This window comes from Salvelinus fontinalis, unplaced genomic scaffold (assembly GCF_029448725.1).
Source record: "Salvelinus fontinalis isolate EN_2023a unplaced genomic scaffold, ASM2944872v1 scaffold_0006, whole genome shotgun sequence".
Lineage (NCBI taxonomy): Eukaryota > Metazoa > Chordata > Actinopteri > Salmoniformes > Salmonidae > Salvelinus > Salvelinus fontinalis.
Window position 1 is genome coordinate 1303745 of NW_026600215.1, and position 14858 is coordinate 1318602.

The following is a 14858-nucleotide window of genomic DNA, read 5'->3' on the forward strand; positions in this document are numbered from 1 at the left end:
TTCCCATTTTCTCCCCAATTTTCGTGGTATCCAATCGCTAGTAATTACTATCTTGTCTCATCGCTACAACTCCCGTACGGGCTCGGGAGAGACGAAGGTCGAAAGTCATGCGTCCTCCGAAGCACAACCCAACCAAGCCGCACTGCTTCTTTAACACAGCGCGCCTCCAACCCGGAAGCCAGCCGCACCAATGTGTCGGAGGAAACACCGTGCACCTGGCCCCCTTGGCTAGCACGCACTGCGCCCAGCCCGCCACAGGAGTCGCTGGAGCGCGATGAGACAAGGAAATCCCTACCGGCCAAACCCTCCCTTACCCGGACGACGCTAGCCCAATTGTGCGTCGCCCCACGGACCTCCGGGTCGCGGCCGGCTGCGACAGAGCCTGGGGGCGAACCCAGAGACTCTGGTGGCGCAGTTAGCACTGCGATGCAGTGCTCTAGACCACTGCGCCACCCGGGAGGCCCCGTATATACCATATTATAATGTAAATGATCTATACCATATTATAGATAATCTATACCATATTATAATGTAGTTAATCTATACCATATTATAATGTAGTTAATCTATACCATATTATACTGTAGTTAATCTATACCATATTATACTGTAGTTAATCTATACCATATTATATTATAGTTAATATATACCATAATATAATGTAGTTAATATATACCATATTATAGATAATCTATACCATATTATATTATAGTTAATATATACCATATTATAGTTAATCTATACCATATTATAGTTAATCTATACCATATTATATTATAGTTAATATATACCATATTATAATGTAGATAATCTATACCATATTATAATGTAGATAATCTATGCCATATTATATTATAGTTAATCTATACCATATTATAATGTAGATAATCTATACTATATTATAATGTAGATAATCTATGCCATATTATAATGTAGATAATCTATGCCATATTATAATGTAGATAATCTATACCATATTATATTATAGTTAATCTATAACATATTATATTATAGTTAATCTATAACATATTATATTATAGTTAATCTATACCATATTATATTATAGATCATCTATACCATATTATATTATAGATCATCTATACCATATTATAATGTAGATAATTTATACCATATTATATTATAGTTAATCTATACCATATTATATTATAGTTAATCTATACCATATTATATTATAGTTAATCTATACCATATTATATTATAGTTAATCTATATCATATTATATTATAGTTAATCTATACCATATTATAATGTAGATAATCTACACCATATTATATTATAGTATATATATACCATATTATAATGTAGATAATCTATACCATATTATATTATAGTTAATATATACCATATTATAATGTAAATAATCTATACCATATTATATTATAGTTAATATATACCATATGATAGATAATCTATACCATATTATATTATAGTATATATATACCATATTATAATGTAGATAATCTATACCATATTATATTATAGTTAATATATACCGTATTATAATGTAAATAAGCTATACCATATTATATTGTAGATAATCTATACCATATTATAATGTAGATAATCTATACCATATTATAATGTAGATAATCTATACCATATTATAATGTAAATAATCTATACCATATTATATTATAGTTAATATATACCATATGATATATGGTTAATATATACCATATAATCTATACCATATTATAGTATATATATGCCATATTATAATGTAGATAATCTATACCATATTATATTATAGTATATATACCATATTATAATGTAGATAATCTATACCATAGTATATTATAGTTAATATATACCATATTATAATGTAAATAATCTATACCATATTATATTATAGTTAATATATACCATATTATAATGTAAATAATCTATACCATATTATAATGTAGATAATCTATACCATATTATAATGTAAATAATCTATACCATATTATATTATAGTTAATATATACCATATGATAGATAATCTATACCATATTATATTATAGTATATATATACCATATTATAATGTAGATAATCTATACCATAGTATATTATAGTTAATATATACCATATTATTATTATTATTATTATTATTATTATTATTATTTATTTATTTTTTTTCCCCATTTTCTCCCCAATTTTCGTGGTATCCAATCGCTAGTAATTACTATCTTGTCTCATCGCTACAACTCCCGTACGGGCTCGGGAGAGACGAAGGTCGAAAGTCATGCGTCCTCCGAAGCACAACCCAACCAAGCCGCACTGCTTCTTTAACACAGCGCGCCTCCAACCCGGAAGCCAGCCGCACCAATGTGTCGGAGGAAACACCGTGCACCTGGCCCCCTTGGCTAGCACGCACTGCGCCCAGCCCGCCACAGGAGTCGCTGGAGCGCGATGAGACAAGGAAATCCCTACCGGCCAAACCCTCCCTTACCCGGACGACGCTAGCCCAATTGTGCGTCGCCCCACGGACCTCCGGGTCGCGGCCGGCTGCGACAGAGCCTGGGGGCGAACCCAGAGACTCTGGTGGCGCAGTTAGCACTGCGATGCAGTGCTCTAGACCACTGCGCCACCCGGGAGGCCCCGTATATACCATATTATAATGTAAATGATCTATACCATATTATAGATAATCTATACCATATTATAATGTAGTTAATCTATACCATATTATAATGTAGTTAATCTATACCATATTATACTGTAGTTAATCTATACCATATTATACTGTAGTTAATCTATACCATATTATATTATAGTTAATATATACCATAATATAATGTAGTTAATATATACCATATTATAGATGATCTATACCATATTATATTATAGTTAATATATACCATATTATAGTTAATCTATACCATATTATAGTTAATCTATACCATATTATATTATAGTTAATCTATACCATATTATATTATAGTTAATCTATACCAGATTATATTATAGTTAATATATACCAGATTATAATGTAGTTAATCTATACCAGATTATATTATAGTTAATATATACCATATTATAATGTAAATAATCTATTCTATATTATATTATAGATAATCTATACCATATTATAATGTAGATAATCTATACCATATTGTAATTTAGATAATCTATACCATATTATATTATAGTTAATTTATACCATGTTATATTATAGTTAATCTATACCATATTATAGATAATCTATACCATATTATAATGTTGTTAATCTATACCATATTATAATGTAGATAATCTATACCATATTATAGATAATCTATACCATATTATATTATAGTTCATTTATACCATATTATAATGTAGATAATCTATACCATAGTATAGTGGTTCCCAAATGTTTTATAGGCCATCCAACATTCAACCTCCAGCTGTACCCCCTCTAGCATCAGGTGTCAGCGCACTCTCAAATGTTGTTTTTTGCCATCATTGTAAGCCTGCCACACACACACTATACAATAAATGTATTAAACATTAGAATGAGTGAGTTTTTGTCACAACCCGGCTCGTGGGAAGTGACAAAGAGTTCGTATAGGACCAGGGCACAAATAATAATATAATAATAATCAATACTTTTGCTTTTTATTTAACCATCTTACAAATAAAACCTTATTTGTTCATCAGAAGGTGAAAAACTCACCACAGGTTAATGAGAAGGGTGTGCTTGAAAGGATGCACGTAACTCTGCAATGTTGGGTTGTATTAGAGAGAGTCTCAGTCTGAAATCATTTTCCACACACAGTCTGGGCCTGTATTTAGTTTTCATGCTAGTGAGGGCTGAGAATCCACTCTCACATAGGTACTTGGTTGCAAATGGCATCAGTGTCTCAGTTTGCCACGGCAGGATACTCTGAGCACAGCACTATCCAGAAATCTGGCAGTGGCTTCTGATTAAATTCAATTTTCACAGAACCGCTTGTTGAAATTTTGATGAGTCTCTCTTGTTCAGATATCGATAAGTGGACTGGAGGCAGAGCTTGAAAGAGATAACAAATCCAGTTGTTTGTGTCGTCCGTTGCGGGGAAGTCCTTGCGTAATTGCGCACCCAACTCACTCAGGTGCTTCGCTATATCACATTTGACATTGTCCCTAAACTTAAGTTCATTTGCACACAAAAAAGCCATACAATGATGGAAAGACCTGTGTGTTGTCCTTGTTTATGCAGACAGAGAAGAGCTCACACTTCTTAATCAGCCATAATTTTGTCCGGCACATTCAATATAGTTGCGGAGAGTCCCTGTAATCCTAGATTCAGATCATTCGGGCGAGAAAAAAACATCACCCAGACAGGCCAGTCGTGTGAGAGAAAACATCACCCAGATAGGCCAGTCATGTGAGTGAAAACATCCCCCAGACAGGCCAGTCGTGTGAGTGAAAACATCCCCCAGACAGGCCAGTCGTGTGAGTGAAAACATCCCCCAGACAGGCCAGTCGTGTGAGAGAAAACATCCCCCAGACAGGCCAGTCGTGTGAGAGAAAACATCACCCAGACAGGCCAGTCGTGTGAGAGAAAACATCACCCAGACAGGCCAGTCGTGTGAGAGAAAACATCACCCAGATAGATCATGCAAGCGGTCAGACAAGTGAAAATGATGGTCAGTAGAGAACTTTAAGCTCGTCTCTCAATTTTAAAAGAACGTGTCAATACTTTTCCCCTTGTTAACCAGCACATTTCTGTATGTTGTAAAAGCGTTAGTGTCGCTGCCCATATCGTTGCATAATGCAGAAAATACATCAGAGTTCAGGGGCCTTGCTTTAACAAATTTAACAATTTTCACTGTAGTGTCCAAAACGTCTTTCAAGCTGTCAGGCATTCCCTTGGCAGCAAGAGCCTCTCGGTGGATGCTGCAGTGTACACAAGTGGCATCGGGAGCAACTGCTTGCTCGTGCGTTACCACTCCACTATGTCTCCCTGTCAGGGCTTTTACGCCATCAGTACAGATACCAACACATCTTGACCACCAAAGTCCATTTGATGTCACAAAGCTGTCCAGTACTTTAACAAATATCCTCTCCTGTTGTCCTGGTTCCCAATGGTTTGTAGAAGAGGATCTCTTCCTTAATTAACCCCCTATAAACGTAACGGACATATACCAGGAGCTGTGCCAAGCCCGCCACGTCTGTTGACTCATCCAGCTGTAACGCATAGAATTCACTGGCTTGTATACGAAGCAGTAATTGTTTCATAACATCTTCTGCCATGTCACTGATGCGTTGTGAAATGGTGTTGTTTGATGAAGGCATTGTCTGTATAGTTTTTTGGGCCTTTTCCCCCAGCATCGTCCCAGCCAGTCCTCCACAATAGTATGGGTCTTGCCTGTCCGAGCCACTCGGTAGCTCACCATATAAGACGCTTCCAGCCTCTTCTTATTTATGGTATCTGTTGCTTTTATACATGTCTTACTACTCGGAAGTCGTCTTAATTCTCGCTCAAAAAACTCAAAAGTTTCCCGAGAGAGTAATGTGATTGGATGTTAATTATTTGACTAGGCTACATATATTTGACATTATGTTGTTATTCCATGTTGTTATCCAATTTTATTTTTGGCAGTGAAATGAGGCTACTCAGACGAGAGAAAAAAATCACCCAAATGTATAGCCTCGTTGGAAAATACAAATGGACCATTTGAAAATGTGAATCACATTTTGATTTACCGTACCCCAGACGGCATTGCACATGTCCCAGGGGGATTAGCTGAGCTAGACAGAGTAGATATCTCAGTAGAGGTAGATGGACCTGGACACAGTAGTTATCTCAGTAGAGATGGACCTGGACACAGTAGTTATCTCAGTAGAGGTAGATGGACCTGGACACAGTAGTTATCTCAGTAGAGGTAGATGGACCTGGACACAGTAGATATCTCAGTAGAGGTAGATGGACCTGGACACAGTAGTTATCTCAGTAGAGGTAGATGGACCTGGACACAGTAGTTATCTCAGTAGAGGTAGATGGACCTGGACACAGTAGTTATCTCAGTAGAGTTGGACCTGGACACAGCAGTTATCTCAGTAGAGATGGACCTGGACAGAGTAGTTATCTCAGTAGAGGTAGATGGACCTGGACACAGCAGTTATCTCAGTAGAGGTAGATGGACCTGGACACAGCAGTTATCTCAGTAGAGGTAGATGGACCTGGACACAGCAGTTATCTCAGTAGAGGTAGATGGACCTGGACACAGTAGTTATCTCAGTAGAGATGGACCTGGACACAGTAGATATCTCAGTAGAGGTAGATGGACCTGGACACAGTAGTTATCTCAGTAGAGGTAGATGGACCTGGACACAGTAGTTATCTCAGTAGAGATGGACCTGGACAGAGTAGTTATCTCAGTAGAGATGGACCTGGACACAGTAGATATCTCAGTAGAGGTAGATGGACCTGGACACAGTAGTTATCTCAGTAGAGGTAGATGGACCTGGACAGAGTAGTTATCTCAGTAGAGATGGACCTGGACACAGTAGATATCTCAGTAGAGGTAGATGGACCTGGACACAGTAGTTATCTCAGTAGAGATGGACCTGGACACAGTAGTTATCTCAGTAGAGATGGACCTGGACACAGTAGTTATCTCAGTAGAGGTAGATGGACCTGGACACAGTAGTTATCTCAGTAGAGATGGACCTGGACACAGTAGTTATCTCAGTAGAGGTAGATGGACTTGGACACAGTAGTTATCTCAGTAGAGATGGACCTGGACACAGTAGTTATCTCAGTAGAGGTAGATGGACCTGGACAGAGTAGTTATCTCAGTAGAGGTAGATGGACCTGGACACAGTAGATATCTCAGTAGAGGTAGATGGACCTGGACACAGTAGTTATCTCAGTAGAGGTAGATGGACCTGGACACAGTAGTTATCTCAGTAGAGGTAGATGGACCTGGACACAGTAGTTATCTCAGTAGAGGTAGATGGACCTGGACACAGTAGTTATCTCAGTAGAGGTAGATGGACCTGGACACAGTAGTTATCTCAGTAGAGGTAGATGGACCTGGACACAGTAGTTATCTCAGTAGAGGTGGACCTGGACACAGTAGTTATCTCAGTAGAGGTAGATGGACCTGGACAGAGTAGTTATCTCAGTAGAGGTAGATGGACCTGGACACAGTAGTTATCTCAGTAGAGGTGGACCTGGACCTGGACACAGTAGTTATCTCAGTAGAGTTAGATGGACCTGGACACAGTAGTTATCTCAGTAGAGGTAGATGGACCTGGACACAGTAGTTATCTCAGTAGAGGTAGATGGACCTGGACACAGTAGTTATCTCAGTAGAGGTGGACCTGGACACAGTAGTTATCTCAGTAGAGGTGGACCTGGACACAGTAGTTATCTCAGTAGAGGTAGATGGACCTGGACACAGTAGTTATCTCAGTAGAGGTAGATGGACCTGGACACAGTAGTTATCTCAGTAGAGTTGGACCTGGACACAGTAGTTATCTCAGTAGAGGTAGATGGACCTGGACACAGTAGTTATCTCAGTAGAGGTAGATGGACCTGGACACAGTAGTTATCTCAGTAGAGGTAGATGGACCTGGACACAGTAGTTATCTCAGTAGAGGTAGATGGATCTGGACACAGTAGTTATCTCAGTAGAGGTAGATGGACCTGGACACAGTAGTTATCTCAGTAGAGGTAGATGGACCTGGACACAGTAGTTATCTCAGTAGAGGTAGATGGACCTGGACACAGTAGTTATCTCAGTAGAGGTAGATGGACCTGGACACAGTAGTTATCTCAGTAGAGGTAGATGGACCTGGACACAGTAGTTATCTCAGTAGAGGTAGATGGACCTGGACACAGTAGTTATCTCAGTAGAGGTAGATGGACCTGGACACAGTAGTTATCTCAGTAGAGGTAGATGGACCTGGACACAGTAGTTATCTCAGTAGAGGTAGATGGACCTAGTAGTTATCTGTCAGTTACGTTTCTCATTGTAACTGATTTCAGTGAGCATATGCTCACATTAAATGGCCGCTGACACGGTGTATAAGTGTGCTCATCCCAGATGAATCCTGGTTCCCGGGCCGATGGCATCGTGTGGGCGAGCGGTTTGCTGATGTCAACGTTGTGGCGGTGGGGTTATGGTATGGGCAGGCGTAAGCTGCGGACAATGATAAAATTGCATTTTATCGATGGCAATTTGAATGCACAGATATACCGTGAAGAGATCCTGAGGTGCATTGACGTCCCATTCATTCCTCACCATCACCTCATGTTACAGCATGATAATACATGGCGCCGTGTTGCAAGGATCTGTACACAATTCCTGGAAGCTGAAGATGTCCCAGTTCTTCTATGGCCTGCATGTTCACCTGACATGTCTCCCATTGAGCATGTTTTGGATACTCTGGAACAACGGGTACAAGAACGTGTTTCAGTTCCTGCCAATTTCCAGCAACTTCACAATGACTGGGACAACATTCCAAAGGCCACAATCAACTGATCAACTCTATGCTTAGGAGATGTGTCGCGCTGCCTGAGGCAAATGGTACCAGATACCGACTCGTTTTATGATCCACACCCCTTGTACATTGTCAGTGATAAACATCCGTATTTCCAGTCATGTGAAATCCATAGATTAGTGCCTTAATAATTTATTTAAATTAACTGATTTCCTTATTTGAACTATGACTCAGTAAAATCTTTTGGGGGAAAAAAGACCCCTGGACTTACATTACAGCCTTTTTTTTAATTGATAAAATTGTTTAACCCCCCCCTCATCGATCTACACAAAATACTCCATAATGACATAGCAAAAACAGTTTTTTTTTAGAAAAGTATTCAGACCCTTTACTCAGTACTTTGTTGAAGGACCTTTTGCAGAGATTAGAGCCTCAAGTCTTCTTGGGTATGATGCGACAATTTGGTACACTTGTATTTGGGGAGTTTCTCCCATTCTTCTCTGCAGATCCTCTCAAGCTCTGTCAGGTTGATTGGAGAGCATCGTTGCACAGCTATTTTCAGGTCTCTTCAGAGATGTTCGATCGGGTTCAAGTCCGGGCTCTGGCTGGGTCACTCAAGGACATTCAGAGACTTATCCTGAAGCCATTCCTGCGTTGTCTTGGCTGTGTACATAGGACAAGTACAAAGGACATCGTTGTCCTTTTGGAAGGTGACCCTTCACCCCATTCTGAGGTCCTGAGCACTCTGGATCACTCTGTACTTTGGTCCGTTCATCTTTCCCTCGACCCTGACTAGTCTCCCAGTACCTGCTGCTGAAAAACATCCCCACAGAAGGATGATGCCACCACCATGCTTCACCGTAGGGATGGTTCCAGGTTTCCTCCAGACGTGACACTTGGCATTCAGGCCAAAGACTTCAATCTTGGCTTCATCAGACCTCTGTCAGAGTGACCATCTGGTTCTTTGGCTGGGAGGCCAGCTGTAGGAAGAGTCTTGGTGTTTCCAAACTTCTTCAATTTTAGAATGATGGAGGTCACTGTGTTCTATGGGACCTTCAATACTGCAGTCATTTTTTATTTCCCTTCCCCAGATCTGTGCCTTGACACAATCCTGTCTCGGAGCTCTACGGACAATTCCTTCAGCTCCATATCTTGGCTTTTGCTCTGATATTCAACTGTGAAACCTTATGTTCGGTCATGACTATCCTGTGTGTATCACAATGGGTCAGATCAGCTTGGCAATGTTTGACAATAACCAGACCTTCTCTCGCCCACAGAACAGGCAAGGAGGGAACTGGGCCGGTTTGACAGTTCACACCCTGTTGTAAATTACAAGAGAAGGGGGCTCTTTCTCCAACCTCCAGTAAAATCCATCAGAAGAATGTCTTTGTTAACAGGCTTCTCCTGCTAAAACACGGTCAACAGTGGATACTGGAACAATAATTCTAACATAAGAATGTGGGGAATCTGTGGTGAGCTTTAAAAACTAATGTCATACTGGTTTACATTTTGTGATGTCTTTAAAATGTATATGGACGAAATACTGTAACTTGGAAAGTATATCCCCTTTATCTGTCAAGTTTCCATCCAATACGTTGTGCATATAATATGAAAAATGATTAACATATTTGTGTTAAGATATGAATGTATACAGGAATCATAAGAGAGAACTTGCAATCATATATCCTTTTGCACAGTAAGTAGCCACGCCCCGCATGAGGTCAGAGAGAGTGTCAGCCTGGTGCAACTGTCCCCTTTTGGCCAGAGTGCATAAAAGGATTGCCCACAGAGATTAACATTAGACCAGGACCAACGGGGAGTTGCAGCCCATGTCCCAAGTGGTTTAAAAGCTGAATCTCAGAGACCAGGAAACATAAGGCTACACGTTTGAAATGGTAGGAACTTTGAGATGGTTGGAACAATATGACAAGCCGTCATATTGTCAGTCCGCTAGGGACCTTCTTCTCATGTATTAAGTATTATTGTTAATTTTTTTCTACGTTAATTAGCTGTTTTTGCACTATTGGTTAGAGCCTATAAGTAAGCATTTTACTGTAAGCTGTTACCTGTTGTATTCGGCTGTAAAGGTAGTCAATGTTGTTCTCCTCCTCAAACGAGGAGGAGCATGGATAGGACCAAGATGCGGATTGAGGGAAATAAGCCATCTTTTAATGACAACAGCAAAACAAGACACTACAAAACAACAAATGTGACTAACCTTCAACCGTCCTGTGAGGACACAGGAACAAACACCCACAAAACCCCAGTGAAACCCTGGCTGCCTTAGTATGACTCAATTAGAAACAAACGAATACACACCTGTCTAATTGAGAATCATACCAGGCCGAACACAAAAACCCAACCTAGAAATACAAAACATAGACTGCCCACCCAAAACACACGCCCTGACCATAAACACATACAAAAACAACATAAAACAGGTCAGGACCGTTACAGAACCCCCCCCTCAAGGTGCGAACGCCGGGCGCACCAGCACAAAGTCCAGGGGAGGGTCTGGGTGGGCAGTTGACCACGGTGGTGGCTCAGGCTGAGGGCGAGGTCCCCACCCCACCATAATCAATCCCCGCTTCTTTATCTCCCTCCCAATGACCACCCTCCCACTAACACCACCTAAATGAAGGGGCAGCACCGGGATAAGGGGCAGCACCGGGATAAGGGGCAGCACCGGGATAAGGGGCAGCACCGGGATAAGGGGCGGCAGGTCCTGGCTGAGGGACTCCGGCAGGTCCTGGCTGAGGGACTCCGGCAGGTCCTGGCTGAGGGACTCCGGCAGGTCCTGGCTGAGGGACTCCGGCAGGTCCTGGCTGAGGGACTCCGGCAGGTCCTGGCTGAGGGACTCCGGCAGGTCCGGGCTGAGGGACTCCGGCAGGTCCGGGCTGAGGGACTCCGGCAGGTCCGGGCTGAGGGACTCCGGCAGGTCCGGGCTGAGGGACTCCGGCAGGTCCGGGCTGAGGGACTCCGGCAGGTCCGGGCTGAGGGACTCCGGCAGGTCCGGGCTGAGGGACTCCGGCAGGTCCGGGCTGAGGGACTCCGGCAGGTCCGGGCTGGACGGCTCCGGCAGGTCCGGGCTGGACGGCTCCGGCAGGTCCGGGCTGGACGGCTCCGGCAGGTCCGGGCTGGACGGCTCCGGCAGGTCCTGGCTGGACGGCTCCGGCAGGTCCTGGCTGGACGGCTCCGGCAGGTCCTGGCTGGACGGCTCCGGCTGGTCATGGCAGGACGGCTCCGGCGCTAGGCAGACGGCAGACTCTGGCCGGCTGAGACGCACTATAGGCCTGGTGCGTGGTACCGGAACTGGAGGTACCGGGCTGAGGGCACGCACCTCAGGGCGAGTGCGGGGAACAGGAACTGGGCACACTGGACTCTCGTGGCGCACTCTAGGCCTGGTGCGTGGTACCGGAACTGGAGGTACCGGGCTGGAGACACGCACCATAGGGAGAGTGAGTGAAAGAGGAACAGGGCTCTGGAGATGCACTGGAAGCCTGGTGCGTGGTGTAGGCACTGGTGGTACTGAGCTGGGGTGGGAAGGTGGCGCCGGATATACCGGACCGTGAAGGAGGACACGTGCTCTTGAGCACCGAGCCTCCCCAACCTTACCAGGTTGAATGGTCCCCGTAGCCCTGCCAGTGCGGCGAGGTGGAATAGCCCGCACTGGGCTATGCAGGCGAACCGGGGACACCACCTGTAAGGCTGGTGCCATGTACGCCGGCCCGAGGAGACGTACTGGAGACCAGATACGTTGGGCCGGCTTCATGGCACTCGGCTCGATGCCCAACCTAGCCCTCCCAGTGCGGCAAGGTGGAATAGCCCGCACTGGGCTAAGCACGCGTACTGGGGACACCGTGCGCTTTACCGCATAACACGGTGTCTGACCAGTACAACGCCCTCTTACTCCACGGCAAGCCCGGGGAGTTGGCTCAGGTATCCAACCCGGCTTCGCCACACTCCCCTTTAGCCCCCCCCCAAGAAATGTTTGGGTGAGCCTCTCGGGCTTCCAGCCTCTCATACGTGCTGCCTCCTCATACCAGCGCTCCTGGGCTGTGGCTGCCTTCCTCTCCTCCCGAGAGCGGCGGATCTCTCCAACCCTTCCCCAGGGTCCCTTTCCGTCCATGATCTCCCAAGACCATTCCTCCTGTGTCCAGTGCCTTAGTTCCTTTTCTCTCTCCTCAATCTGCTTGGTCCTGTTATGGTGGGTGTTTCTGTAAAGGTAGTCAATGTTGTTCTCCTCCTCAAACGAGGAGGAGCATGGATAGGACCAAGATGCGGATTGAGGGAAATAAGCCATCTTTTAATGACAACAGCAAAACAAGACACTACAAAACTACAAAACAACAAATGTGACTAATCTTCAACCGTCCTGTGAGGACACAGGAACAAACACCCACAAAACCCCAGTGAAACCCTGGCTGCCTTAGTATGACTCTCAATTAGAGACAAACGAATACACACCTGTCTCTAATTGAGAATCATACCAGGCCGAACACAAAAACCCAACCTAGAAATACAAAACATAGACTGCCCACCCAAAACACACGCCCTGACCATAAACACATACAAAAACAACATAAAACAGGTCAGGACCGTTACATCGGCGCACATGACAAATACACTTTGATTTAATTTAATTTAGTAAATAAATAAGTAAACCAATTTGTGTAGTACTGAATCATGAGTAAGGCTGTGACTTTTGCAGATGCAAGGATACGACTGTTCAGAATGATGATATGATAAGAGGTTATGATTAATATGTTGTCTGTTTAATGGATGTGATAGGTAAATACCTTATAGAGTTTATTTCGGGAGATGGTAACTCTTTAAACAACCTCTTCTGTGGTGCCCCAAATTCCAAATGAGTTCATTGTTACATGATTGTTTTAATCGGGTAAGAATTAAACCTAGTTAGTGGATTAAATCCATAACAGTCATTAGATTAATGAAAGTAAAGTCACGACAATAGACAGGTGTGTGCCTTTACAAACCATGTCCAATCAATTGAATTTACCACAGGTGGACTCCAATCATGTTGTAGAAACATCTCAAGGATGATCAATGGATACAGGATGCACCTGAGCTCAATTGTGAGTCTCATAGCAAAGGGTCTGAATAATTATGTAAATAAGGTATTTTCGTTTTTTTATTTGTAAGTAATTAGCAAAGATTTCTAAAAACCTATTTTTCACTTTGTCATTATGGGGTATTGTGTGTAGATGGATGAGGAAACATGTTCATTTAATCCATTTTAGAATAAGGCTGTAACGTAACTGTCACTGTTTTCTGTTGTTTTGTATGTGTTTAGTTGGTCAGGACGTGAGCTGGGTGGGAATTCTATGTTGTGTGTCTAGTTTGTCTGTTTCTATGTCAGCCTAGTGTGGGTTCTCAATCAGAGGCAGATGGTAGTCGTTGTCTCTGATTGAGACTCATATATAGGAGGCTTGTGTTGTGTTGGGATTTTGTGGGTGTTTGTTACCTGTCACTGTGATTGTCTGCACCAGATAGGTCTGTCTCGGTTTCTGCACATTTTGTTATTTTGCATGTTTGTAGTGTTTCACTTGTTATTTTATTAAACATGTTGAACACTAGCCGCGCTGCACTTTGGTCCAATCCTTGCTACTCCTCTTCGGATGAAGAGATGGAAGAAGCCCGTTACAGTAACAAAATGTGGAAAAAGGGAAGGGGTCTGAATACTTTCTGAATGCACTCTATAAGTGTGCCAATGTTCAAGCCAAAGTGAAAAAAGTAGTCTATCTGCTGGACTACAGTAGGTTGGTGATATTAGGTACAGTAAGTTGGTTGATAGAGACAGTTACCATAGCCAACTAGCACATGTGATATGTCATTCGGTGTTCCTGAGAGTAAGGTAATGGCATAGTAATCTGTTAACAAAGCTAGTTAGCAGACATGAGCTTTGGTTCCGGTTGTTAAATTAGAGTGACGGTAAGGACTAAGGCCACCCCCTGGAGGTTGTATCGCGACAGGCTGTTTTTACGGAGGTCTTGGAGAAGGGCAAGGAGTAGAATGTGAAAGGTGCCTGTATCGCGACAGGCTGTCTTTACGGGGGTCTTGGAGAAGGGCAAGGAGTAGAATGTGAAAGGTGCCATTCCTATGCTCCTGGATCTCCAGGAAGGTGAGATGGTACAGTGACTTTAGGCCTGCTTCCCAAACAACCCTGTTCCCTATATAGTGCACACCAATACCATAGGGCTCTGGTCAAAAGTAGTGCACTACACAGGGTCTAATTGATTGAGAATAGGGTACCTTTTGGGACTCATCCTAGGTGTGAATGGAAAACAAAGCATGTTTTTTTTGGGGGGGAGGAATAAAATATGACCCTGAGCTCTTTAGGGTTTACAGGACTATCTAACACCATGGATGAAATATCTCCTGTATGTTCACGTAATACAATGTGAGCACTTTCCTTTTG